The sequence below is a fragment of the Amblyomma mixtum genome, chromosome 5, assembly GCF_055824585.1.
Source record: "Amblyomma mixtum isolate Tamu chromosome 5, ASM5582458v1, whole genome shotgun sequence".
Classification (NCBI taxonomy): Eukaryota; Metazoa; Arthropoda; class Arachnida; order Ixodida; family Ixodidae; genus Amblyomma; species Amblyomma mixtum.
This window is the reverse complement of record NC_143016.1, coordinates 38,188,547-38,216,537: the sequence shown is the minus strand read 5'-3', so window position 1 is coordinate 38,216,537 and position 27,991 is coordinate 38,188,547. Positions and strand designations below refer to the sequence as shown.

At 48.7% G+C, this 27,991-nt stretch overlaps 1 protein-coding gene across 1 annotated transcript in view; it reads left to right on the top strand.

Annotated features, from left to right (window-relative positions):
* Nucleotides 1–14,443: 14,443 nt before the first annotated feature.
* LOC149341830 (nuclear hormone receptor unc-55-like) overlaps nucleotides 14,444–27,991 on the top strand; it is a 29,498-nt gene continuing 15,950 nt past the window's right edge. The window contains exon 1 of the mRNA XM_089546703.1: nucleotides 14,444–14,819. The gene's annotated coding sequence lies outside the window, so the exon portion shown is untranslated. The remainder of the gene's footprint in view (nucleotides 14,820–27,991) is intronic.

Genomic DNA, 27,991 nt, shown 5'->3' with positions numbered 1-27,991 from the left:
AAGCCGCGGCCATAACTGCAACAAGGTGCCACCCAGCCGCTGGTAACACATGAAATTCGATACAAAAGCGCCAGTAAGCGTAAATGTGTGAATGCACTTTTTCCCGTAGGCTCCGTGCCGCGTAACACACTCGCTGCTCACGTGGCTGCAGTGGTGCCGGTAACACGTTAATTGCATCCTCTCGGTTTTGCTGCCATGCCTTCCTGTATAACTCGTTGATTATATGAGAAGCTCATTCGTTCAGGCTGACACCATATACAGTATTTACGCCAATGAAGCTCTTGTTCTGTAAAATAAAATAACGCGGGGGATAAGACGGCTGTTGAGAAAAAAAAAATGACAGAAAATGTTTACTACGTATGTACATTCGAATCAGTGCGGAATCACGGATTTGTGCTACGTAGAAGACGACGATGATCGGGCAGTGCCACGGGACGGAGCGCTCGCGCTTCTCGGACATACAATGGGCAAGAGACGATTTTGCTAGGCTCTGAACCTCCGGATTAAGGCTTTCGCGCTAAAAACTTGTCTCAAGCCCAGCAATCAGCCTCGTTGTGTCCCCAGGCCAAAGGCGCAGCACCACTTCGGACGCGTTCGACTGGTGGACGTGAAGACAGCTGCCACCTATACTCCTCTTAAGTTAAGCATACGACCTCAGCTCTGGACGCGAAACATTGCTATTCAGCCACCCAGCCAATCCAGGGATGCGATTCGACCGAGGAAAACTTCGGCAACGCGCAGTCCGCAGGTCGTGACGAGAGGCTCGCCGGTTGCGAAACAATAGCTTTCTCGCACGGCTTGGGCAAAATTTGGAGGGTGCTAATTTGCGCCAGACCCTTACCGGAGCACTGAGGCAGAAAACCGCAAAGAAAGAAGGAAATGCGTAAAAATAGTCGAAGCGCAATAAAACAGTAGCTACACGGCGTTGCAAGGTGCGCATCAGGCGTTCTATACGTACAATCAACTCGCCATTGTGGACTGGGCGGGCGCCTCTACACGATCGAGGAGGAAAAACAGAACGCACGTTTTTCAGAAAATTGCTGTCTCCCCAATTCTGGCCTGTAGGGCCCGCGTGTACAACGGCGCGCACCGGCTATATATGGCATCGCGCAGAACCTGTAATGCCACGCTGGTTTAAGCTTATATTCTTCGTCGATAGCTGAGCCGCAGGGCTGGGTTGGGCGTCGTTCCATACCGACCGAACGGCGTCAAAGACGGGAGGGGGGACCGCGTTTGTATCCAATTCATTTCGGCGGTGCTCGACGAGACACTGAAAACGTGACCCATTTCGAAACACGACTGCGGCATAGATACACGTCTCAGCACGGAACTCCCGGAGTGGAAGAGAAAGAAGGAAAAAAGAAAAGAAAGAAAAAGAAGGGACGAAAAGAAAATAGCTCATTCCCGCATTGGTTGGCCGCAAGCGAAGCGGTATTCTCACATTGAGAGAAGAGCCGTACGGCTGCTGCGTGCGAAAGGAGGAGAGAAGCTTCTGGGCGTCGACAGCCCAGCCATAATAATAACCGGGCACCACTCGGCCACCGGAATGCGCGGGGAACGAGAAAAATAAAGGGGAGAAAGATGCGACAGCGAGTGCCTCGGCCTCTTCAGCGAGCGCAGAACCACTGACGAAGTCACCAACGTGACGACCGCGAGCAGACAGCTATACTGCGCGTTACTCGCTCCGAGTCTCGGAGCTGCGCACCCGACGGAAGTGAGTCCGGATCATTTCGCGCTGCCGCTCGTGAACTGCCATCCTCTGGAGTGAGGTAGATGTGTTACGGCTGTCGGCGGTGCTTCCCATCTCCTTAGATGATGGGCTTGGTGACCCGGCCATCCGGCATGCGGCATGCGTTCTGTGGTGCACGTGGTTAGTGAGATGCGCTCCGTTAGCAGAGGGTTTCTTGGAGGCAGGGCTGCTATGTACGCGAGTACCGCTGACTCTGAGACAGCAGACGTAGACGCAGATGTGTTCGTCAGAAAGCGTGTCTCGCCCAGGAGGAAATTGTCAGTTCAGCTGCTCTCTTGACTTGACTTCGATACAGTTGCAGCCCAAATGGAAAAGCAAATATTGAGACAGTAATTTTATGCCCACCAGGCACTCAGTAAGCACACATGCCTCTTAGAGAGCATAGATGAAAGTATAAATATCAGGTTGCTGTTTGAACACCGAGTACGCTTTACTCGATCGCAGCACGTATGCGATCGCTAAGTCATGCTTGGACGAGCACATTGCACAACGTATGCCCGCACGCTGGCGCTGACCGCGTTTCCTCGGAGCTCCAATGCACACAAGAGGAGTCAAAAGCTGGACGCTACACTGGTTCGTCGTCTACACGCTCTCTCAGTAATTACAGGTATCGCCACGCAGTCTATACGGGAGGAACCTGCGTAGCCCTGTCTGCTTCACTGCGTTCGGGCAGCTTCGATGACTGAGATGTCTTCACTCTACGCTAATCTAGCGACTGAGAGCACCTCTTGCGAGCCTTTCGTTTGAGGACGGAGCGTGGAGCACTCGCAGCGAAGCCTCACCAGGCGGCTGCGGTTTTGCGCACTCTACTTCCTGGACGCACAGACCGTGCATCTGGCCGCGGCAGCTGGTATGGTGCAGGGATTTAGACACAGGGATAGGTAGCGGCTGCCCTAGTTAAGGCAGCGGAGAGTGGAACGCCGCCGACCACAGATGTGCATTGAATCGTACTATACACTGCGAGCTGTTTATTTTCCCTCTTATTTTTCTGTATGTGGTTCGTCGATACCCCCCAACACGATGCACAAAATGAGTGTTTGTTGGCTTCAACTTCGAACTGCAGTTAGGTTATCGCTCTCTTTCGCTAAGCTCTTAGTGCTTTAAGCCATGAAGTGTCGTGTAAGTTGATGCACTGAATGCCTTAGCAGTGTCGAGAAATTGCCAGGTTGTGCTTTCCGAGTTTCGGTCTCTCTGAAACGTTCAAACAGCGGGAACCGACTCTAGTAAAACTGAGAATTGTAAAACTCTGAGGCATGTTGACGAGTAAAACTGTAAGACATGACTTACTGAAGATTATAGCACAACCATAGCAATAACGTGGCGTTCTGAATAAACTTGAAAGAAAATACCCACCTCAACAGTGTGTGCGTGCCAGTTTGTGCGCGTGGTGTACACGTTTATTCCTCATGTCATTATTTGCAAGAGCGAAGCTTCCCAGCGTGAATCTAAGCACTTACAGCGCAGATAAGTTTTGCCAATACGAGAAGGTGAACATGCGAGACATACGAGCATGACAGATGTGCTTTTAAAGCCAGTAATCTCGTAAGACAGGGACACACAAAGCCGAACCAAACAGGGTGTGAAATTTTGTTGGTTTTATCTTTTGCCTCAGTGCTCATCATAAGTCACCAGCTCTGTGCAGGATTGTTGTCATTTCCTGCTGACCACACGGAACGAGTTATCTACTGTATGTTTTCTACAGGCCTGAAAATCTAGTTCACCGAAAATCGCGATCACACGCAAGTAGTCCTGCCTTATATTTGATATTATTGCCGAAAGTGAGCGCCCGCTATCTGGAAAGTTTTAGTCGCGTTTAAACATTCGTGAATGCAACTTGGTCGACAGCGTCATCCAAACTCATACAAAGCGAAGTAATATAGGGTCGTATTCGAAGTCATTGCGGGTTGCCAATGCCGTACGTGTCTAGTAGTAAATAAATTGCAAAGTGTTTAAACATGAAGTCAAGAGAAGACCATTGATGAGTAGCCTCGTCGGAAAGCTATTCGTGATCCAGCATGAGAGCGTTTGCCAGCAGGGCGAGGGCGACAGCTCTTCTTTGGTCTACAATGGAACTACTGTATTCCACTGGCTAATATAAACGTTCCTTAACGAGTTTCGCAACCCGTACGTGTTGTCTTTCCCGCACACTGGTTATGAATGATTATGAGCCCATTCTTCGCGATCGATACATGCATGTATGTGTGTTGCCCAACCACGCATAAAACCCTCAAGCAATAAGGGTTCCAGAAACGCGTGTGTATCAAGTGCCACCGCGCAAAACGGAGACGACAGAAGCAGTTATTGTGCCGTTTATACCAGTCGGCTGCTTGCGATCAATTCATCAAGCCGTTACGACGCTCGTTCTGACGTTTGAATGCGAACAACGAGCTCCCCCTGTGCGGCGATCGCCGCCTGCCGACAGCGTGATGACAGTTCCGTAATGAGTGCGAAAGAATCCAGGCGGCCCCGACGGCGAGTCACGAGGGATCTTGCAGCAGCGCAGCGGGTTGCGCTGAACACGATTGCCACCCCGTTACATACGTGTATACTTCCGAGCAGCAGCAGCAGCCAAACTCGAAACTGCGGTGAAAAGCACACTTCCGGGTGAAGAGAAAAGGATGTGACAGTTGGGAAGTGCAAACACAGCCCGCACAGCGTGAGCGGGTTTGCAAGAAAAAAAAAATGTTAGAATAATGCTTGTTGACGTTGGGCAGTATTTTCTGTTATTGGTAGCCTACCTACAGTGGAAAGTTTATTTAATTTGTGTTGTTTACATAGTATTCTTATTACGTGATTTGGTTTCTCGTGTTTACACCGTTCGCGACGTTGCTCCTGAATAACTGAAACTCTCATGCAGTGGCCTTGTAGAAGCTCATCAAGCTGCACGCAGCAGCGTTTGACCTCGGAGGCCTTTCCATAAAGCGTTGGGTAAATACAAATAAATCGTAGTTGAAATTAAAACACATCCTACGTAACCGGACAGATGTGAGAACACAAAAAAGAAACGAAGAGTAATGCATAGCCAAACTGGCTGCTGTCAACGAAGTTTGCCTTGAGTAATGGCTAGATAGTGCGACGTAATTGCGATATTTTAGATGCTGAATTTTTATGACACAAAGGCAACCCTGGCCAAACAGCGCCATGGTGCAAGGTATTTTTCTTTAGTCAAAGTGAGGTCAAAGACCCATTTTCCAATATTTTCACCCCAGATAAGCCGAGCAGGAAAGAGCTTGTACCCATTGTATCCCTGCACCTTCCGCATACAAGGTGGATACCACGAGGCCACCTCAGCGGTCTGCTATATTATAGCTCTTTTGCGGCTTAACACGGGATAGCACATCAGAAAGAAACATGTTCGCATGTAGGCATAACTAGTAACTGTAACAATTAATGAACGATAGAAGCAGTTGCTAGTTCTGCCTAGATATGAACCTGTTCCCTTCTGATGTCGTGAACCGCGTAAAGTCACACTGAGAAAAGAATTTCGCACGGGTTATAAGCGCTACGTATATTTGTTTCTTGTCCTCCACTCCTATTCTACGCGTCCGCCTGTCTTATTTACGTGCCGTCGATGTAAGTGTAGTGAATTTTGCCCCTTTAGAGCGATACTCTCGAGCTGACGGCTTGTGATGGTGGCCGTGGGCAGCAGATCGCCGCCCTCCGCTGGGCTTGTGAATTAAGAGGCTTCACCCTCGAAGGCAAAAATTTATTGCTGTAAAATTCACAGCACCTCCACACGTTATATGTGTGGAGGTTGCTTTTATTTCTTTTTTTTTTTAGAAGATATTCCAGAAAACCGCTATTCTCGATGGTGACTTCTAATGTTCGGGACCTCAGCCTAAAGATAAGTCGAGGAGAAATACATCGAAACGTCGTTCCGCGAATTGGCCGGGACATGCGCCTGCGACTGTTCTCAATGACCGAAATTCCGGCGAGCTCAGTTTTCACAATGTGTCGTCTCTCTCCGACCCGTGGCAGACGCCGGCAGCGACATACGAGACCGTCTCTTCCGCGTTTGGGTCCGGACAAAGCGGGAACGAGAAACTTGAACGCGCGCAGAAATTCCTCGTTTCTCTTCGCCGACGTGCAGTTCTGGCTAGACGTTTGCCCCTCTCCCTACAGTGACGATCTACAGATCCCGCGTCGCGTCAGAGTGTGGAGATCCGTTGTCTTCGCCGGCTCCCCCGGGTGGCTGCTAGCGACAAGGCCGCCACCGCGGGAAGCGCGGATGACACCGAGCCAAATGGCGCACCCGGAAAACTGCCTCCGCTGTCGCCGAGGAAGACTGCTGCAACGCCAGTCATGCTCACGTTCCTCCCAAGGGCTGGAGAGAAAACGGCGCGCGAACTTCCCAACAAGCTGGGCTCGCATGCCTCCTGCTTCTAGCGGCAGACACTCTCGCTGGCATTTGCCTCCAACTGCAAATGCTTTCTTATACGAGACTCGAAAATCTCAAGAAAATTCTGTTTTATTTCCGCAGACTTGCAGAAGAGCAGAAAAACGGCCGTCTATGACGAGTCTAGGTGTCTTTCTACTGAATATGATTTTCTCTCTTCGTTATCCTTTCGACGAGAGTACAGGCCGGATAAGATGCATACTGACAAGGGATGTCGGGGACCACTGTTCGCAACAGACTTTCCAGCTGAGCCGTCGTTTCGAATACAAGTTGTCTGGACCCGAGCCAGCCGTCTGACATGTTAGACCGTTGTACCATAGAGGGGGCAGTCAAGATGCTATTTTTCTCATTTACTTTTATTGGCCACCCCACCAAAAAAGCTATTTTTTGGACTATACTTAATTTCCAGATTTCCGGTAACTGACATGCTTATCTTGTCTGTGTTTCTAGACGCTGCTTCTTGGAACTCATTGCTCTTTTCACTACCATAGACTTTGAGGCCGGTAGCACAAAACAATGTGCGCTTACTTAAAAGGACACTAAATTGAAGTTGGTCTGATCGATAGGCCTCGACATTCTAACGAGGAACACGCTAGTTTAATTAAAAAAAAAAACTTTTATGAGCTAGAAAAAAAGCCCCAAAAAACGAAATGAAGGCGTCTCTGTCACCGGCCGATTCCGCAAGTTAACTGCGTGCGTCGCCACCGATTTTTTTTTTTTTTTTCGGATCCCAGAGGCTACGTTACACCGCCATTGACTTCGGTTTGGTTTGGTTTATGGGGTTTAACGTCCCAAAGCGACTGAGGCTATGAGAGACGCCGTAGTGGAGGGCTCCGGAAATTTCGACCACCTGGGGTTCTTTAACGTGCACTGACATCGCACAGTACACGGGCCTCTAGAATTTCTCCTCCAAAGAAATTCAACCGCCGCGGCCGGGATCGAACCCGCGTCTTTTGGGTCAGCAGCCGAGCACCATAGCCACTGAGCCACCGCGGCGGCTACCATTTGACTTCAAGAGTGGAGCAACTAGTCCTTCTCGATGTAGACTTCAGGAGTGCAAATAGAGCTGCGGGAAGATTTTTAAATTCAATTTTCACAGCCATAAATGTCATCTTTTCCCTTTGCTGTCGGAGAAACGCTAACACATCGTCAAAGGAGCCAGATAATTTTTTTTTTTTTTTTTCTGGGAACAATAACTGGGCGGAGTTGTCCTCACAGCCCCTCGATTAGAAAGAGCTATTCATAAAGGGCAGTGAACTGGGAAGAAGGCGGCCTCACTCGGCCGCGCCTACAGCCTTTCCTATGGGATAAATCAAGGAGAGTGAAGGGGCTGTATTTTGGCCGAAACGTCTTAAAAGCTGAAGCCGTCTACCAGATCTCTCACAGCAGTCGCAGTTCCCATATTCATTTTGCGAGCGAGGTGCTACAGTTATGCCTAACGGTTCGCCAGAAGAACAACTGCAGCAGTACAGTTGTGGGTCAATGAGAAAACCAGCACTCTGGACGTGGGAGGCCCGCTAACTGTAACCGTCACGTTTCACGGACTGATTCTTATCTAACGAGGGAAGGCTCGAGCTCTCCGTGCTTAACGCCCTCAAGGCTGGCTCTTATTACATACATGCATAAACACGTGAGAAAAAAGTAGAGACTGCGGGCCTCACCACCAGGGCTAGCTGGGGGAGAAGTGCGGATGACACGCACGGAGGTCGCGATTGCGATACTCCGCCTGTGGTATGCTGTCATTTTCCTCTTTTTTTTTTTTTGCTAAACCGACCTATGAGCTGGGGTCTTACTTTTCAGGCAGCAGGACAGAGGGGGAGGGGGGGGGGGACGCAGTACTTTGTTCCCTCTTTGCTTGGCGTTAATGACTGCCGGCTTCCCTCATTCATGCAAATGGAGAGAGCGCTGAGTGCCGCCCAGCCGTGCAGGGGCGACGCGCGACGGCCGTAAGCTCGCTTTGTTGGCAGGCCGCCACTGCGGGGTCGCACGGCTCTCTTTCCACGGCCCTCTCTCCCCGCGGCGTCCAGTTTTTGCATACACACCACGTACGGACTGACGAGGCTCGAATAGAAGCTGGGAAAGAAGTGCGTACGACTTGCATACGAGCGAGGCGGACGTTTTCTGAGTTTCTTCTATCGCGACGCACATGTACGAGTCAGCCAAGCAGGACTCGGTCAGCGCGGTCTGGAAACTCGGCTTCCAGCAGAACCGGCTTACGAATGCACTTCTCCCTTCCCGCGAATGTCACTTGGTGTTGCGTGGATTCGAGACGCATGCCTGGCTTCGTTAAATTAGCGGATAACCTCAAACCTCCGGGGAAACGTTACTCGACTTATTGAGGAATGGTTGGCTCCCAGAACAGAAACCAGTCACAGAGATAGAGTCTGCAATCTCCTGCCTACTACAGTAACGAAAAAGTGCAAAAGAAGAAACAATACCGGTGTGTCTACTCGTCTACACAAGCCGGGCTCCCTTAAGAGAGAAGCCTCACTAAATGCGCTAGCCCACCACTATGGCTCAATGGCTCAGCCGTTCTGCTATAGATACAAAGCAGAACGCGGCGTCTTGGTGCCAAACCCGGCAGGGGCATGAGCATTTCCGCAGAGGCGAAGAATGTTCCTGTACTGACATTCTGGTGCATCTTCACGAAGCCCAGGCAGCCAAAAAATGAATGAACAGCCGCTCTACACCTCCACCGCATTACCTACGCGCCCACATATTGGCCATAGGCCATGCAGCACTGCTACGCAAAAAGCGATCAGTAGACATTCTTAGTTCGAGGTATATTGCGTCTGTCTGCCACGTATAATCATGCGATTAAGATGGACACTTGGGCGGGCGTTCTCGTGGGGATATAGTTCAATATGAAGTTGAAGTTCAAGTTTATTATAAGTCTGGGATAAAAGACTTCGGTGTATAAAAAAACAGACCGAGGTCTCTCAGTGAACTACTGCAGTGTGATCTCTTTTGAAAAATAAAGTGTAATTAGTACAACATAAGCTTTCAACATAATTAAACATCACATAGCATCGAAAGAACATGAATACCAAAACACGATAATAATTGCTATCAACGCATTAACAACGAAAACATTAACAACACAATAATAATAACCCTGAAAGAAAATTCAAACATTACTGTGTACGACGTCGCTGAAAATAAAATAATCAATGCCGTAAAATTAATTACAAAATAAAAGAACGCAACGATCGGTTGAATGAACAGAGAGAAGATGCACATGTAACACCGAGAGATAGGGTATTCCAATGTCTGACTGCTGTGAACCGAACTGTCTATTTACCATAGTGTGTACTTTACGTAGTAGGAAGTGGTAGTGCAGAACAAACGTGTGTTGTTAGGGTTTTTTAGGGCAGTTCCCAATAATGTAAAGCATATCAGTATGAGACGAATTGAAACGCAATAATTTGCAAGTTAAACTTCATTGCTAGAATAATCAGAATAATATATAGTTCATTTAAACGCGCAGCAACATGATAATTACAAGGGCTACGTTTTATGAATTGCACATCTTGATTTTGGATGTGAACAAGATGTAAATGAGAGCGATATGCAAGTCCCCAGGAACTAGTGTAGCAATTCAGGTGACTATGGATGAAAGCATAATAATGCTTTTTTTCAGCTTCAAAACTGCGCAGTTTCGAAGATGAACGTAACGCACCAACTAGTCCGCCAGAAAACACTTGTAAAGCGTGACTAGTGCTCGTGACGTCAAGTGCTTTCAAAAGAATCCGTATGCAATATAAACTCTTTTGATACCCCGCCCTATACCCGGGCGCACGTACGGGCTGTAAACATCCCAAATCCACTCCTATCGGGAGTACCCGCAGGCCTCGGGAGTACAACCACCCATTGCCAGCCCAATTGACCCACGCCAACTGGGAGGCCGCCCTGACCAGCTTGGACACGAAGGAGCAACACTGGTTGATCCAAAGGGCGACTGCAATCGAGGATGCCAAACGTGTCCTGGATTGACGCAGCGACCAGGCCAGGCGTCACAATCTCCTGACGCCAATAAAGTTTTTCGACATCATCACCTTTTGCTTAATGTGTTCCGCATGAGCAGTGAAGATCACAAACATATCAAGCTGTACACAGAGGATTGTGGACTGATCACAAGGGTGTATAACATGATAGTTGATGAAAACTTGAGTTGTATTATCGCGATTCTTGTTGCGCGAGTTAAAAACTATGTGCTTAGTTTTGGAAGGGATAATTACCAGCCTTTTTTTTTTGCGCCATGCATTTTAGTTAGTCAGGATGCTATTGACCGGCTGTTAATGCATCGATGCTTCTTGAAAGCTGTCAGTTATTTTTCTGGGACTCGGACCCTCTATCCTTAGGTCTGAATTAAGATCCCCGCCCCTTACTTTGAGAAATCATTTATTTCGCAAAGCATTCATTCATTCATTCATTCATTCATTCATTCATTCATTCATTCATTCATTCATTCATTCATTCATTCATTCATTCATTCATTCATTCATTCATTCATTCATTCATTCATTTCTCTTCTGCGTGATATGCTCACTACTGAACGGAGAGTCACAGTTATTCCCCTGCGAGATATAGCACTCCCTCGCGTTGTGGGGCGCTCAGCTGTGTCACGCACCACACATCCTCGTCGTCCGCACAATCCCGCTCGTCCGAGGGTCATCTCACAGTTCTTTCCACCACATGCCCAAGGCGTTCGTTTCGACAGAACTACATGCACTTCCCAGCGCTGCTAAAAGCACTACGTCCCTTGTGTGGCTGCATCGTGTTCCGACGCGCCGGCCGGGCTTTCACTCTGGGCATAGCTGGTTATCACGCTATCTGAAAGCTTCCGTACCCGTTGTATAAGCGTGTGGCGTTTTTTGTACGCATTGATTGCTTCCCGAGCAAATACCTTCCTTCCTTTCGTCCTCTCGATGGGTTGTTGTAAATGTGCGCAGGGTGCGTCAAAAGTTCCCGGGCCGCGGTGTCTACTTTTCCGCAGTGTGCTCTGGCACTGAAGAAGCCTGTGAAGCTACCAAGGATCACAGAGGCGAGAATTATCCTTCTGCTATGTCCTACGGAGATTCTGAGGCTCGGTAGGCGTCGTAAATGCGCCGCTACACGGCTCGAAAGCAGCCCTAGCGCGACCTGACAACTATTGACGCACCTTGTACGTGGGCGAGCTTTGTTGTCTTTTTTTAACGAAAATAATGTTCGTAGAAAAAGTTGCTGGCCTAACAAACAAGTACATTCCTATCGTTCAGATCAACCGAGTTTACTTTGAGTGAAGCTCGTTGGAGTGCCTACAAGTTAGCTTCTAATGAATACGTATCAGCGCTAAAAAACCCCAGGAAGAACTTTTTATGCTACACGCTGCTGTCCATGTTAACGAATGATACTAAGAAATTCTGGCGCCTAACTAGCCAAAAAGATGACGACACTATAACCCTTGCAACTCTGGAAATGTTACACTTGTCAAACTGCGTCCTTTCGTAATGAAAGCTTCACCCAAAACATTCCTGTAACTTCGAATGTTTCGCTACCCGCTGCTCCTTGTTACGACTACCACAATACGTTCCCAATTACAACTGAACAATGTGGCGTGGAAAACATGATTAAATCATTCCGTCTCTCCTCTGCTCCCGGTTGTGACCTAATGCCGTGAAGTTTTTGCGCAGCACTGCTGTTGATTCATATATTGTACGAGCAAAGATGTTTCAACAACCACTCGAGACAGGATACCTGCCCCTTGACCGGAAAATCAGTAAGGTGATTCTGTTCCATAAATCAGGTCACAAGCATTCTCTCAATTACCGACCTATTTCACTAACCAGTGTCCCATGCAAAATATTAGTACATATCCTACATTCATATCTTGCAAAATTTCTGGAGTCAAACTTATCTTTCTCAAGCTCACAGCATGGCTTCTGAAAAACGTATTCTTTCGAAGCTCATCTTGCTTTCTTAACACATAAGCTCAACCTCATTCTTGATAATCGTTTAATGGTAGATTGTATCCTTCTTGACAATTCCAAACTTCCGATAAAGTGAGTCATCAACTGTCACATTACAAACTACAGCTCATGATGGGCCCTAAACTTCTTACCTGGATTGAATGTTTTCTTACCCGCCGTTCGCAGTAGGTGTCAGCTAATAATCTGAGCTATCATGCAAACCCTGTTCATTCCGGCGTCCCACAGGTTCAAGAACGGTTTATGGTTTATGGGGGGTTTAACGTCCCAAAGCGACTCGGACTGAGAGGGACGCCGTAGTAAAGGGCTCAGAAAATTTCGACAACCTGGGGTTCTTCAACGTGCATTGACATTGCACAGTACAGAGTCCTCTAGAATTTCGCCTCCATCGAAATTGGTCCGTCGCGACCGGAATCGAAGCCGCGTCTTTCGGGTCAGTAGCCGAGCACCACATAACCAGCGAGACACCGCTGCGGCTATTGATGAACGCCATGGCTAACGCTGTATGTGTAGACACATATATAACTTCTTTGATAACAATAGCTGAATTCCTTTTACTCTATTGTTATTTTTCGTTTTATGCCTGTAACCGCTCCCCTCTCTAATGTCCATGGCCGTAAGGGTACAATAAAAAATGAATCAGTAAATAAATAAAATACGCAAAGAAAAAACTGCTAAACTAAACTTCGTTAATGACACACACGGAGGTAAAGTTACATTGTATAAGGAATAATCTCGGCATAATGTACTTAAACGATTTCAATAACCGATAATGGATAGCTCTATACGCTTGCAGCTATCTCCGATTAATGGGTCTGTGCCGGTCTTTACTGGAAGTTATGTCTTTTGGAGCAGAGCGCAGATCACTCGCACCTAGTCGATGCCACTGTTTCCCCTACTGTTTGGCTGTTTGGAGAGATTTTGCAGGTATTTAAGTGGCCATAGCGCACTTCATGGAGCACAATACAGCTTTGCCCTACGTCTTCGCTAGTCATCTTTTAACGTTTTAAAGTCTGTCGCTGTTATCATTCTCGAATACCCTACTCCCCCCCCCCCCCCCCCCCTCCCATTATTTATTAAATGACACTTACTTGCACCACTTTTAGGCGCCACTATCTGCGAGGACGCACACTGCGAACGAAACTGTAGCCTCCACCCATCGGGGACTACGGAAAAGTCTCACCAAGCATAATTTTAATCGTAATGTAATTTCTTGGCGCAACTGGTAGAGGGCGTGGCACGCGTGCTGCGCGATCGGGCACAAAGGTAACCGGAAAAATCGATCACGGCTTGTAACGACGTTCGGCACGGTACGTGGGTGTGTTTGCATACGAATGACCTCGCCGATCACCCGTTGAATGCCTGCTTCCTGCGTATAGGCAGGTACTCGTTCTAAAGAACGCACCCTTCAATAAATATATGCAGTTAGCATTCAAGCGCCGGCAGCACGTCACGCGCGATCGCCGGTATATGGATATCGATACGCGCGTCAAGGGCTTCGCTTTTTCTTGGTATACGCATGGCCAGGCTGCAGAAGTGCCAAAGTACTGTGCGTGCACGTGGTAAGGGCTCTGACACGAATAATTATCGCTGGGCGCAGTTCGTGGTCGCTGTCCGGACACCACGATATATACACGCATTCAGCTTGCAAACCTCTATCGTCACCTCGAGGGTTGGCGTGCGGTGTTCCTTAAAAGAGAAAAAAGCAGGAAGAAAAAGAACGGAAATGATAGCTTTCCCGAAACTCTGTCCCATGTGCACGCTGCCTGGCTTCCGCCAGCTGGTAACTTCTTGCCGGCGCGATCGATCAAGTTTCGTGATAACCCAAAGCTTAGAAGTATTTTGCGAACATCGTTCAGCCCGGGGTGCTCATTCGAAGCCGGGCTCCATTCGCGGATAATACCGCTATCTCCTTAGGGTATACGAAACTGGCTGGCACCGGTGAATTCATGAACAAATGGCGTGACCCCCTCCCGCACACACTTACAAAGCAAGAAGAGGAAAGGAAACGGTGAAGCGCGAAACAGAGCACTCCCTCGTCGACACATCGACCGGTGCGTAACGAGGGGGAGGAACCCACCCGTGGCAAAATCAGCAGCAGCAGCAGCAGCAGGAGAGGCGTCGGGAAGACAAAGACGGCAGTTTAGCGCGACCGCAGACCCCGAGACTCGAGTGTCGCGTGACACGCGGGGGAGGCATCTCGCGTAGGTGGCGGCGGGGGAGAAATCCCCTCTTCGCGTCCGCGTCAACGACGACGCCGACGGTCGAGGGGCTGTTTGGCTGGGAGGAGGCGAAGAACACGGTCTTCGCATTAGCGCACCTGCGGCCGTTCTCACCGGGCGTCAAAAGGTGGCCGCGCCTCGACGGTCGCGCAACCCGCCCCGGGCGCGGCCCCTTCCAATGGTCGCGGCGCTCGTCTCCGGGGTCTCCACCCCTGCCGCGGTTCGAGTCGCGGTCGGGCGTTGCTCCAATCGATGTGGCCGCCGCCCCGAGCGTGCCCGCGGCCGGGCCAATGGGAGCGGACAGCACAAAGGGCCGCCCGATCGATGCCCGGGGCGGGCTACCGGCGAGCCCGGGGGCGCCCGCCGGGCCGCGGTCGCGCCCGATGAAGGGTCGCGCCGCCCGCGGTCGCCGCAGAGATCAGACACCGGCAATCGGCGCCAGCGGCGCGGCACCCGTCGTCACAGCGTCCGCGCGGACTCGGCCGGTGAGCGACGACGGACCGGTTCCTTTTTACCCCTCGCCCTTGGTTAAGATTCTTTGCTCGGGACCACTTCCGTCGGTATTAGCCGCTTTGCCTTCTAGCCACCTGTCGATGGTTAGGGCGCTCAATAGTTTTTGGCTTAAGTTCCGAGCATCACAGCGAGCTACTGCAGACCCAGCAGGCCTGCCTGAGTGTCTGCTTTCCACCAAAGGAGCAAAGAAATGGACTTACCTGGACGAAAATTTTCGTTTTTGAGGTTTCGGACGTCGGTGAAATTGAGCTGGTGGCGAACGAACTGGTTGAATTTAGGCGTGATGCAGTGATTCCGCTTATGCTTGCAATTTTGCAAGTCCACGATGGACAGTTTTACATTGGTGATGTTTTGTCCCCTTGCTCACAATCAACGCCGTCAACAAAACAAATTTTTGCAGTGAATTTAAGGAAAACCACCAAGGTACGGTCGATTTGAATTGAGGAGTAATTATGATTAGAATCCACGTGGCTACGTTTTGTGCTCAGAGGACGTGGCCGCTCTCAAGTGGATAGCAATGAGTAATTACTCCTTAACTACAAACTAAAGGTTGGGCGACTTCATGCCATTTCCGTTTTAAGAACAAATCCTTATTCTTCTGACGCGCGTTGCGCTTGAGAAGCGTGACGCGCGCCTACCGCCCCCGTCACGCCACACGAAGGAACTCAGGCAGGTGACTCCTTCAGAGTCCGTCATCGCAGTGTAGACGACGGGTCTACGTACCTCGTTATCTTCGCCAGTACAGTATGGGCTTATCAAGCGTCGCGAATCTTCCCGAGAACCTTTGTTGGAGAAGAGCACGAGAGAGAACGCGCTGGGCCATTATGTGTCCAAGCATGCGACTGAATTTGATTTCGCACTGAATCAGTGGCAATGGCAATGTCCATTCCGAACCCCTGCGGCAAAAATTGCGAGTGACCCTGTTTGCACTATGACCATTGAAGTACAAGGTCATATGTGCGATGTACTGCGCAGTGTAGAGGGAGTCAGAGTATCTCATGCGTTCGTTGAGAGCATGCAGTAAGACCTTGCTTAATCGTGCTGAATTCTGCTGATGGAGCAGAGCACTGACGCAGCTTTGGCAACGCCCTGTGACCCTATACACGCGACCCGCTGGTCTTAATCCCCTGGTCAGCAATTCAGCTTTGTTCAGCAATTCTGATTTCACACATGTTCATCGAAAAGATAATATGCATTCCTCCATTTACAACATCCGACGCCCCCGCTTTAACATGCGCAAAATTGGATCTTTTTTTTTTAGTTTGGGAAACTGATGGTCACGCTTTTTCGCGACCTCGCATTCATTTTGCAGAACTAGCGCAATTTATAGCAAGGACCAGTTCGAAGTGAAACACTCCTGATGAATACCACGCGAATAGCTGACATTCTTGCCTATACGCAGGGGGAGATTGCATCCGTTGCAAAAGCAATTTATTTGGCTTAGCAGCGCAGTCGCTGGCTTCCTGTTACTTGGTAGTGTGATATTTTCGAGCAGTCTGACCTCGTTCACGCGAGACGTTCCTTAAAAAGAATAAACTCAGACTATTGTCGGCATTCGCCACTGTGCTCCCCGCCCTCAGTGCTACTGCTGCCCACGTTGAAGGACTGCTTCCTTCCATAGTCACGCTTCCTTAGTCCACTCGATTCGAAGCAGCTTTTCTACACATCATTCGTCAGGAAAAATGCTCCCCCCACCCCTCCCCCCATTGACCTCACACGCAAAAAAAAAAAAATATTCAGAACAGTTTCAATATATTTCCTCGAGCAGAGGTTAGGTAGTGGAGATGCACAGTGTCATGAATTCAAAGCAAATAAAAAATCAACGACCTATTCACGAGACCCAAGAGTTCCGAGTGTCTGTACGGTAAATACCAATGCAATCCAAGGGCGCAGCGAGTGCGATCATTTTTTTTTTACTATATATATTTTTGGAATTCTTTCGGCAGCCGTTCCCCCAGAATGAGACATCACGGGTCGTTAAACGGTAACAAGTACACGGCGTGCAATTTGTGCTCCGCGAATTCGCTACATTTGGTGTCAGAGTGTTTAGGCTAAAATATCAGCATTCTGAAGCTGGTTGAAGCTGAAGCTGGTTTTAAGCTGGTTTCTGCTCTTGTTGTGTTATCTTCTTGTCCTTGTCTTTTTGTGCGCAGTACCCCCCTTGTATTCTGAAGCTTCTGCGTTTGTTACTGGATAAGCAGGAAGCCTGTGTCAATCCCGTGCAGTCGTCCACCGTCGCATCTTTCATACTGCCCGTGTCAGGTTGTCTTTTCTTCTTATCTCTTAAAGTTGCAGTAAAGAGAAATCTGAACTCGTCTTGTTGCCGCAGGAACTCAATCTACACGTTCCGAGCATTTTTAGAAACCTCGATTTATTGCCCTGTATGCCCGATTTCCCTAATTAAATTGAATTAACGTCCGGCTCCCACCTTTCTTTTTAAATTCTCCCCGTACGGTGGGCGGAGTCGACCAACGCGTGTAGTGCCTTTCACTCAGTCCCGTGGCGGCTTGCCGCTCTGCCATCGGCGGAGTAATACGTAGTAATCCATAGAAGCAATAGTCCGCGCGTATTTTTATTTCTGCGGGCTTATTTTGCGGCTATATTATGTGCGAATGAAACTATTTATTCACGGAAACCTAAAAAACAAAATAAAGTGAAAGCAAAGCGTCCACGGAGCTGGCTGAAAGGCACTCCACGCGTTGGTCGACTCCGCCCACCGAACGGGGAGAATTCAAAAAATAAAGGCGGGAGCCGGACGTTAAATCAATTTAATTAGGGAAATCGGCCACACAGGGCAATGAGTCGAAGTTTCTAAGAGTGCTCGGAACGTGTAGATCAAGTTCCCGCGGCAAAAAGACGAGTTCACATTCCTCTTCAGTGCACCTTTAAGATTAGCGACTATTGAAAATAATTGCGCAGTTATTTTCAAGCTCTAACCAACACCATAAAAAAGCAGCTTTCGTCAAAGCATGTTGGTTTCAGAGCATGTTGGCTTCTTTTGTGCAGATATCCCAATGAACCTTCCATTCGTGATAGTTAGTTCTTTAGCTCGCTAAACATCAGATACAGTGCTATCACGAAGCCGCATCTTGCATCACTTTATAAGCACATAATATGCTCAGCCTTGGCTGAGCATAAGACCGAATCTGCCACTTGCGCTGCATGGTTAACCACTTAGTTCCTAATCCTGCTAGTCTTTTTCTCACGAATGCACCCTTTTAGACAGTGTTCATTTTTTTTTATTCTTCTCAAGTATTAGCTCATTGCGGCCAACCAACCTTGCCTTTTGTGCCCGAAAAAGCAGGACCGAGCAAAGCAGCGGCGGTGCAGGGCCGCAGAGAGTCACGCAAGCCAGGCATACAGCGTTGCGAAAACAAGTCGGCGCCGAGCACGTCACTAGACGAGAAGCGTTTTCACCTTGACGACAGCGCAGCGCCAGAACGAGTTTCTCATTGTCATCGTTTGTGCCTTGGTGTTCGTGAAGACAATGGTTTTGCTGGGTTTCGCGTGGGAAGCACTTGGAGGCGCATGCCAAGTTTCTGAATGCGTAGCCGACGCAACCTTCCGCAGCTATTTCCTGGAGGTTATATGTACACTATAGCTGTATACTATTTCGCTTTACTTTTCCTTTTACAGCGAGAGACATATGCATAGCTTTCTCCGCGGTTTCTGACGCTTTCCGTCGTCGGCTGTTGTAGGCGTACGAAGTCGCAGCCCAAAGTTCCTGCGACGCCCCGCTGTCCAAAGAGAACGCGATCAAAGCGCTCCTGAACCGTGCATACAGATGAGCCGGCACTTGCGAGAATCTGCCTTGCACAGTCATGCAATCTAGGAGAGCCTGGAAGTGAGCGCTTGTGTAGGTTAGGTTCGTCAGAGCTACCCCTATCACTTCTTCGAGAGAGGACGAATAAAAAGTGTCGGAGGTTTTCTTCACTGTGCACGTTGGAGAGGGAGAGATATCACAAAGATAGGCAGGCTAAGCAGGCAGAGTGCACAAGATGACCTAGTCACTAAGGCTGTTAGTTGTAAACAGCTCTACGATATGCAGAAAACTCGCGTCGACCTCTCTATGAAGTGTGTTACCTTTGGAAGCTAGTGTCCACCATTTAGTAACTAGCACAAAAATAACACGTGAACCTGCTGACATCTAGCTCAGGGACGGCAACTTGCGCCCTTCGATTAAGTGGGAGTCAACTTTCCGAAGTTACACGCGGGCTACAAGAGGCGCTGTCGTGCATATCTCCGGATTTAGTTCCACTGCCTGGATTTCTTTTAACTGTCCCCACGACTATGACGCAGCCGAATGCCATAGACACTGCGGCGGGCACCCCTAATTTACTGCTCCTAGTGCAAGCGTGAACCCGACGCCCTGTTCGGCGACATTAGATCATCGTTGGGACAGTTTTGACTTCTGAGGAATCTAGCATCCAACCTTCGATTTGTCCTGCAAGCTCGCGCAGCGCATTTCGGTTAATAAAGCGTTAATAAATATAGATGTCGAGTGCACCCGTAGGTAGTATGTAGGGGCTGGACTTTTCGGTTTTTATTTTTGAGAATTCCGCGGACTTTTTTCGGTGTTTATTTCAGAAAGTAATTTTAGGGTTTTTTTTTTTTTCGGTGATATTTCCCGTGGACAAACTATTTATTGTTCTTCTCTCTTTTCGAAGATATATGTGGCGCCATTTTGCGCTCAACAGTCACGCATGATGCCGCTTACCTTGCCTTGTTTGTTAGTAAAAGCAGTTTACTTTATGTAGAAGCAATTAATGCACGAATATTCCTGAATAACATGAATAATAATTCGTGAGTAACTGTAACAGCCTGAAAATTAAGTGATCGGGCCGAAATTTAACGTAACTAGGCCTGTCTAGTTGCTTTCATGTTTGAGTAGCTTCATCTGGTTGTAATAAATGAAAGTGTAATTGTTGCTTGCGACACGTTGCTCACTCCTTCAGTCACGGAAAGGACTGTGAAGTCAGCAAACATTTTATGAAAACAAAGTTTCGGATTGGAAAGAAAGAAAAAATGACCGCGGCCGAAATCCAGAATGAGCTACAAGGTCCCCGATTACTCAGTTCGTCAAGCTTTTGCATGGTTTCGAATTGACGGTGGATTGCTACGGTTAGAAACGCCGCCAGTGTCCTTACATGCCGTGCTAAAGCTTCTTAACCCAGTAGAGGCTCTGAAAATGACAGTCTGCGAAAAGAAGGTGTTACACTAGTAGGCGAAGCTTGAAGAAATACAGGAACATTTCAGTCTTCACCAGGATCGTAGTTTAAAGTAGCGGAGCTATCTGTGCTCCAAAATGTACAGCTGCACTGCTTAACTCAAAGATTCCGTTCTCTCACCGTGCTCCCAGATTCCGCACTCAGTTAATTCTCTCTTGTGACGAATTATTACCTCGAACTCAATAGCCAGCAAGCTATGTGTGCATCTGAAGGATACTGACTTTTCTATATTTAAACCAAATTTTAAAAATCAGTTCGGCATACGCTTATCACTCTTAACGCGGTAGCATCATGAGCGCCATGAAAGCGACAACTGTCCGGCGTTGGTGTCTGTGTGAAGCCTCCACCTGCCAACTGTGGCAGGTGGCAAGTGGAGAGAGGGAAATGCTCCGCTCCACTTGTAGGGAATAGGAGGGAGAGGCCGGACTAAGAATGACTCAGCAAAAATTAGCCATTACGAATAGAAATGGAATAAGAATAGGATCAAATTCTGATAAATCGGAATTGGAACAGAATAGGAATTGAAATATAATTAAAATTGGAATGGATTGGTGAGTGAAAGACAAATGGTATCGCATTTCTTTCGCATCAGTTCAATTTATAGCCCCTAACCTTTTCTCTCTCTTCTTTTTTAACCGAAAGCTCCGACGCTTAGTGATTTGGGGCTGTCGCCTGAAAAACTGTCTCCAAGACAGTCACCATCATTTTTATGAACCGGTTCAGGCGATCCTTGTTGTCTGGGCCCACATTTCTCATACAGTACTCCCATTTCTGGCCCTAGTGTACATTCACGCCAAGTACACGTGCGATGGGTTTAAGGGTGCGCCATCCAGAACTTTCTTTTTTCATGGCCTCAGGTCGCGGTTCAGACCTTAAGTCATGGTAATGGTCCGCCAACAGGTCATGTTTTAGTGAGACGAAAGCCGCCGGCGTTCAGGCAGCTCCGATTGGAGCCTTATATTTGAGGAAAATTAACAGCACATCGATGTAGGCGGCTTAGACGGCAACTGCTTCAATATAAGTATTTAAAAGTAATCCCTGTTTTCAGATTAAATTCTCGAATAGTGTACTGGAAAGTACTGTTGAAGAGCATGATTTCCGCACTTTCTCTGTTCTGTGCCCTCAACACTGAAAAGACAAAACGTTTGCATGCTCTATATCATGACCTTGTTTCAAGGTGTTCACTACAGTTCGGCCGCTGGTACAGGCGAAATAAAGTCGGCTGTTTGTACGCTAATGTAAAAATCGTCACCTGCAGACCGGGATATGATTGGACTGCCGTATACTATCCCAGAAAAACCTGGTTAGCGTAATACAGAACTGCCTCCGGCGGAGAAACGTGACGCGTTAAATCTATACTAACGGTGACCGCGCAAAATGTGAATGTTTCCCCACAGACGCTGACCAAGTAATGTGAAAGGAACACAGCACGCTATAGGCTGAGAAGACGGAATAGTGATTCCCGAAGGCCACTTGCATCGCCGGATCAGCGGCCGATGCCATTCGCCTCCCTTCCTGGAGGCTGAGGCAACGCATTCACATTTCCTGAACCAAAACACATTTCCTGTTTTCGCTCGAACGCGCCTGCGACGGATATGTTTGAATCTTAGCGCTTTTAGATCTATTTTTGAGGGCACTTCCGGGTCTAGGTGATCGAATACTGATACAGGCGCAAGCATCAACGCCCGCGTGTCGGTCGGCAAAAGCAAAGGTCGCTCAGGTCGCCCGAGTCGCTAGCACACGCACCGAAAGCAGCGTGCCTTCCTCGACGCCTCTTGTTTTTTTTTTTATTTATTTATTGATGTACACAATATTGCAGACCTTTGTTTAGGTCCAAGCAGGGAGGGCAGATCAAAATCAACACAAGAGCAGGCAGTCATCGGCAGAACAAGCACAGCGAATAAAATTGAAGAATAGAGTGCCTGAAATATATCACGATATGCCTTGCCAAATTCAATAGCCGATATCACTTTCACAGGTAGGGCATTACACTCGGCAATCGTTCTCAGAAAACAAAAATGGCGGACAATGCGGAGTGGTTAGACCGAATGCCAATCAGGTGCGCAGCACTTCGGTTTCGGTTCGAGGCTCGGCTTTCAAGGTCAAGCAGGTGTCAGGCAAATATCGGCGCGATTGCGTTAACGGGTTAATGCTCACGTATGCGGAATTGGTCAGCCTCTACTTAACACTCATAGGTGAGTGGTGCAGCGGTTAAGCGATGCACCACTCCCCTGCAATGGCAGGTGATGCAATAGGTGGGGCTTGCGAGAACCAGATCCCGAGCAGCCTCTGCGGCCAATCATTAATTGAGCGGGCACCTGCCACGGCAGGCAGTTTACTCACAATTCGGTGGGCAGGATGTGACGGCTTGACAAGGTCACGTGGCCAAGGCGGCCCATCTGCCACCTAGGGGAGCCACCTAGGTGGCAGATGGGCCGCCCAAAGTAGGATGCCCACAACCCGGTGGGCAGAGGGTCGGTCCTCACAGACAATGGCTGAGTGGCGGAATGGAGCATCTAGTGCTGGCGCACTAAAACAGAAAACTTGGAGTTAGTTTGTGCGAAGTACGGTATTAAGCGATGAGGAGTTCCACGCGTTTCTGATGACGCGGAAATGCCTATTTTTTCATGAATTAGTAGGTACCAAAGATACTTCCCCTCTTCTGATAGTCCATCATTGATGAGATTTTTTAATAAACGCTCTTTTCTGCATTAAAATAGCTAGCTTCTGCTGATTATTAAATTATGTATCAGACGAGCGTCCGCTTATCCTACGCATCGAAAAAGAGAACTGGTACCAGTACTTGTAGATATAATGTAGTTACATATTATTGATATATTAGTAGCAGCAGTACAGCGTAATAATGTTACATGTACTGCCAATAAATCTGATAATATTACCATACAGAGGATGATTTGTCCTTTCTATCTGTATTTCAGCTGTATTTCATACGTGTAGTCGCAGATCGCTGCTAGGCGCAGAATGGCTGTCAAGCGCAGCTCTCGCGCTCTAAAAACTGTGCATAGGAGCAGGCGGAAGTGCCTATTTTCCCGTGAATTAGTTGGTACCAAAGTTACCAGCTAATCTGCAGAGCTGTCAGCGATGGGCCTCCCAGCGAGCGTAGCCTCGTATTCGCAGATAACCCAGTCTGCAGTCGCTTGATTTCCATATTTTTTAAAAAATGTCTGTGTTTGCGCCTACACGTAAGTAAAAAAATGAAGCATTGTATTAGCGAGAGCGGTAGGCTTATGTGTGGCGGCTAAATTAGATTTATGCTCTCCTTGCATTGCGCTCGTCCGCGGTACCGCATTGTTAACGCATCCGGCAATTCGGAAATGTAAGAGAACGTCAGTATCAGTTTATGGATGGCAGTGCCCGTTTCATCCGAGCACCTTTTCTAAAGGTACGCAGAAACAATGAGAATTCAGCCCCGTCGCGGCGCATGACCAACCGATCTAATTAACGCCACGAGAAATCAGGACGCACACAGCACTGCTGTACTCCTATAGCGGCTCCGTTACAGAGCTTCTGAGTTGTTTACAGCTGGGCGAGCTTTTTTGTTGCGGAAGCAACACTGCGCTAGGTGTGAGCGATTTCGCCTAGCCTCAGAGAGCCCCAATTGTGCATGCGCGAGGAGCGAGTATGAGACAGTTACTGCGTAATTTACTTTCCTCAAATACAATTTTCATTGTCAGTGCACGTCAAAGAAACCCAGGTGGTCGAAATTTCCGGAGCCCTCCACTACGGCGTCTCTCATAGCCTTAGTCGCTTTGGGACGTTAAACCCCATAAACCAAACCAAACCAATTTTCATTTTCTTCATTGCGGCAGCGCCATCTTTGATTACGGGCCCTCTTTCTCTTTCTTCTTTCACTCCCACCTCCTCCCTTCCTCTGCAAACGGATGACGGGTGGCCACCTAGATATGTGAGACAGTCACTGGGTAATTTCCTTTCCTCAAATGCAATTTCAATTTCTTCATTACGACCCCCCCCCCCCCCCCCCCCCCGCCCCCCTCTCTTCTTTCACTCCGACTTCCTCCCTTCCTGTAAGGTGCGGTTCGGGTGCCCACCGAGATGACAGAGCAGTACTGCGGCACTTCCTTTTCTCAAAAAACGTTGCGTTCAAGGGGCAAGGCATCGCGCCGAACGGGCGGTGGCGTTCCGTGGACTCCCTGGCAGCGCTACAACACGCTGTCGCGTTCCACTCCTAAAGGCGAAGCTTAAGCATTATTAATTAGCAGTTAATTAGTATTAGTAATTAATCTATAATTAGCCATTAATTAGTAATTTGTCAGTATGTAATAATTAGTACTAATTATGAGTGAAGCCATCCAGTGGTGACGTCACCAGTGCCACAGAGGCAGTCAAAGTGGTGCGGAAAACGCTTTCGCCTCTACGCACTTTAGACAATCAAAGTGCCCCTTGAGATGCCGCCGCCGCTGTGATTGCCGCGCCGTTGCTTCCGCAATTCTACAACCACAGCCAATTTTTTTTTTCCGAGAAAAGCCAAACTCTTCGAACTGTTTTATGGAGCGCACAAGCTGGCCAAAGAAAATGCACTCATCATCGTAGGAGATTTCAACGCCATGGACAGGAGTTGGGGATACCAGAAACAAGACATCAAGGGAAGGACATTAGTGGAAGTAGCGGAATACTTTGGCTGCAGTCTAATCACAGATCCTGCGACCCCCACGAGAATCGGGAATAGCGTGAGCACGGACACATGCCCGGACCTCACCTTCGTAAGGAACAGCAGGGAGTCACAGTGGGAAAATATGATGGAAAATCTAGGCAGCGATCACTTTATCCTCCGGACACGAATAGCATCCGACACCATAAGACGCCAGATTGGAGAGGCGAAAATCACTGACTGGAACGCGTTTCGTGGGGCTTGCAACAAATCTGAAGGCGGTATCCAATCACTGGAGGAATGGAGCGGCATGCTGAGAGAAACGCGACAACGATGCACAAAAAGTCTAAGGAGAACGACAGCAACGCCTGAAGTAGACGCCCACCTCCTCAGACTATGGGAAGCGAGACGCAGTCTCACCAAAAGATGGCGGAAGCAAAAACACAACAGGAAACTAAAACTAAAGATAGCAGAAATTACGGCAAAGGCGGAAGAATACGCGATGCAACTCGCGAAACAAAATTGGGAACAACTCAGCGACTCACTTAGGGGAACTCTAGGCACGGCCAGAACCTGGAATCTCTTAAGAGCACTAATCGATCCGACCAAAATAAAATCAGAGAACAATAAAGCCATCCACCGGTTCATCCACTCCTTCGAGGGATCAGACATCGCCCTACTGGAGAAGGCACGAGAAAAATGTTTCGGCGATCACAACCCCCCGCGATACCAAGGAACGTATCGAGGAGCCGAAAACGAGAAACTCGACCGCCCCATAACTGTGGAAGAAGTTTACGCGGCCATAAGAAACACCACCAGAAACACGGCAGCCGGAGCGGACAGAATCGACAACGCCTTAATCCGCAACCTGAGCGACGACCTCATAAAAGAGCTCGTCACATTTCTTAACAAACATTGGGAGGCGGAGACGGTTCCCGAAGATTGGAAACACGCCGAAGTAATAATGATACCTAAACCTGGTAAAAAGCTACAAATTGAAAACCTCAGGCCTATATCACTCACGTCGTGCCTTGGCAAGCTTTACGAACGGGTTGTAACTTTCAGACTGCAAAATTACATGGAAGACAACGACTGTGTACCACATACCATGTTCGGCTTCAGAGCGAAGCTCTCGACGCAGGACGTTCTCCTCCAAATACAAGAAGATGTCCTGCGAAACGTACCTCGGACGGGAGAAAATGTCATAATGGCCCTGGACATCAAGGGGGCATTCGATAACGTCAGCCACGAAGCGATCCTTACGGGCCTAGACAACCTGGATTGCGGACGCAGAATCCACGGCTTCGTCAAAGCCTTCCTGTCCGATAGAACCGCCACCATCGGCATAGGAGACCTTCGATCGGAAAAAATTCGCACTCCAAACAAAGGAACACCCCAAGGGTCAGTTATCTCACCCCTACTCTTCAACATAGCTATGATAGGCCTAGCTCGAAAACTAGAGAACATCGAAGGCATCAGGCATGCAATGTATGCTGACGATATAACAGTCTGGACAAACACGGGCTGTCTCGGAGAGAAGGAAGAAAGGCTACAGCAAGCGGCCTCTTGTGTAGAGCAATACCTTGCAGAAAGAGGACTCGCATGCTCTACCGAGAAATCGGAACTGCTGAGAGTCTGGAGAGGCAAGCAAAACCGGACTGTCCCAACCAACGAGGACCTAAAACTCAACGTCTACCTAGATGGGACGCCCATACCCGAAAAGACAACAATAAGAATTTTGGGCATGTGGGTTCAATCCAACCAGCGCAGTACTCACACTTTTACCCTACTGAAAGCAACAACGCTACAAGTCGCACGCATGATCACCCGCATCACCAACAGGCGACATGGCATGCGTGAGGAAGACACACTAAAACTAGTCAGAAGCCTAGTAGTTAGTCGAATCACATACAGCCTACCCTACCAGTGCCTCAACAAAAATGAAATACAACAAGCGGATGCCCTGCTACGCAAAGCGTTTAAGACAGCGCTCCGACTACCACGCAACACGTCTACAGAAAAACTCATGGCCCTGGGATTACACAACACCTTTGAGGAGCTACGAGAGGCGCAGCATGAGTCGCAAAAACTCAGGCTGTTGCAAACAACGACAGGTAGAGCGCTCCTGCAGAGGCTCGGATACCGCGAGCAGATGCGAGAAATGTCGAGGACGGCAACGATCCCCGACGAGCTTCGCAAGACCCTCAAGGTAGCGCCAATACCAAAAAACATGGATCCCAACCTCCATCGAGGCAGAAGAGAAGCGAGGGCCGAATTCATCGAGAAAACATACGCTCCTCAAGCCACGACCGTGTATACAGACGCGTCTTGGAGAGGAGGAGATACCAAAATCGCTGTAGCGGCGGTGGTCGATTCGTCTTTACGCGAAATGACCAGCGCGTCTCTGCGAGGCTGCACAGCTGCAGAGTCCGAGGAAGTAGCCGTTGCTCTAGCGTTGGCGGAGGGCTATAGAACCGGGCGGTCACTAACAATACTTACGGACTCTCAAACAGCCTGCCGAAATTACATGAATGGCAGGATAGGTCGTCACGCGCTCCGTATACTCCTCGCAGCGAGTGACAGAATTAAAAACCGGGAAGAACAAAACGACAAGATCCTACACAAAATTGTGTGGGTACCGGGGCACACGGGGGTTGCAGGGAACCGAGAGGCCGACAGGATAGCTCGAGGATACATTACTTTCCGAGCTTCCGCCGAGACCGCGGAACTCGCGCCAGCACCCAGGGAATACTCGGCCATACTACAAAACTATAGAGGCAGAAGAATGCGATATCCCCCACCGCACAAATCTCTCAGCAGAGAGGAAGCTGTCACTTGGAGACAATTACAAACAGGCTCTTTCCCAAACCTACATATACTAAACAAAATGCACCCTACGATATACACGGACAAATGTCCCTGGTGCGACGAAAAACCTACACTATACCACATCACATGGGCCTGCCAAAACATAGACGTGGTCCCCAAAATACAAAACCCGAGTGCGGAGCAGTGGGAGACTCTGCTGTCCAGCGACCGCTGCGAAGACCAACAAGGTCTGGTACAGCGAGCTCAACGGACGGCAGTGGCCAGCGGAGCCCTGGACTGAGGGCAACCGACCACTGGTTAGAGGTGCACGACTTCGACAGAGAAGGCTCCTGGGGGTAGAACCAAGACGTCTCTGAAGAAGCCCCCAAACCGCAGAAGAACCATTACTGTAAATAAAGTTTTCCCTTCCCTTCCTTCCTTCCGAGTGACTAACCGTCCAAGCAGTGGTCTGAAAGTG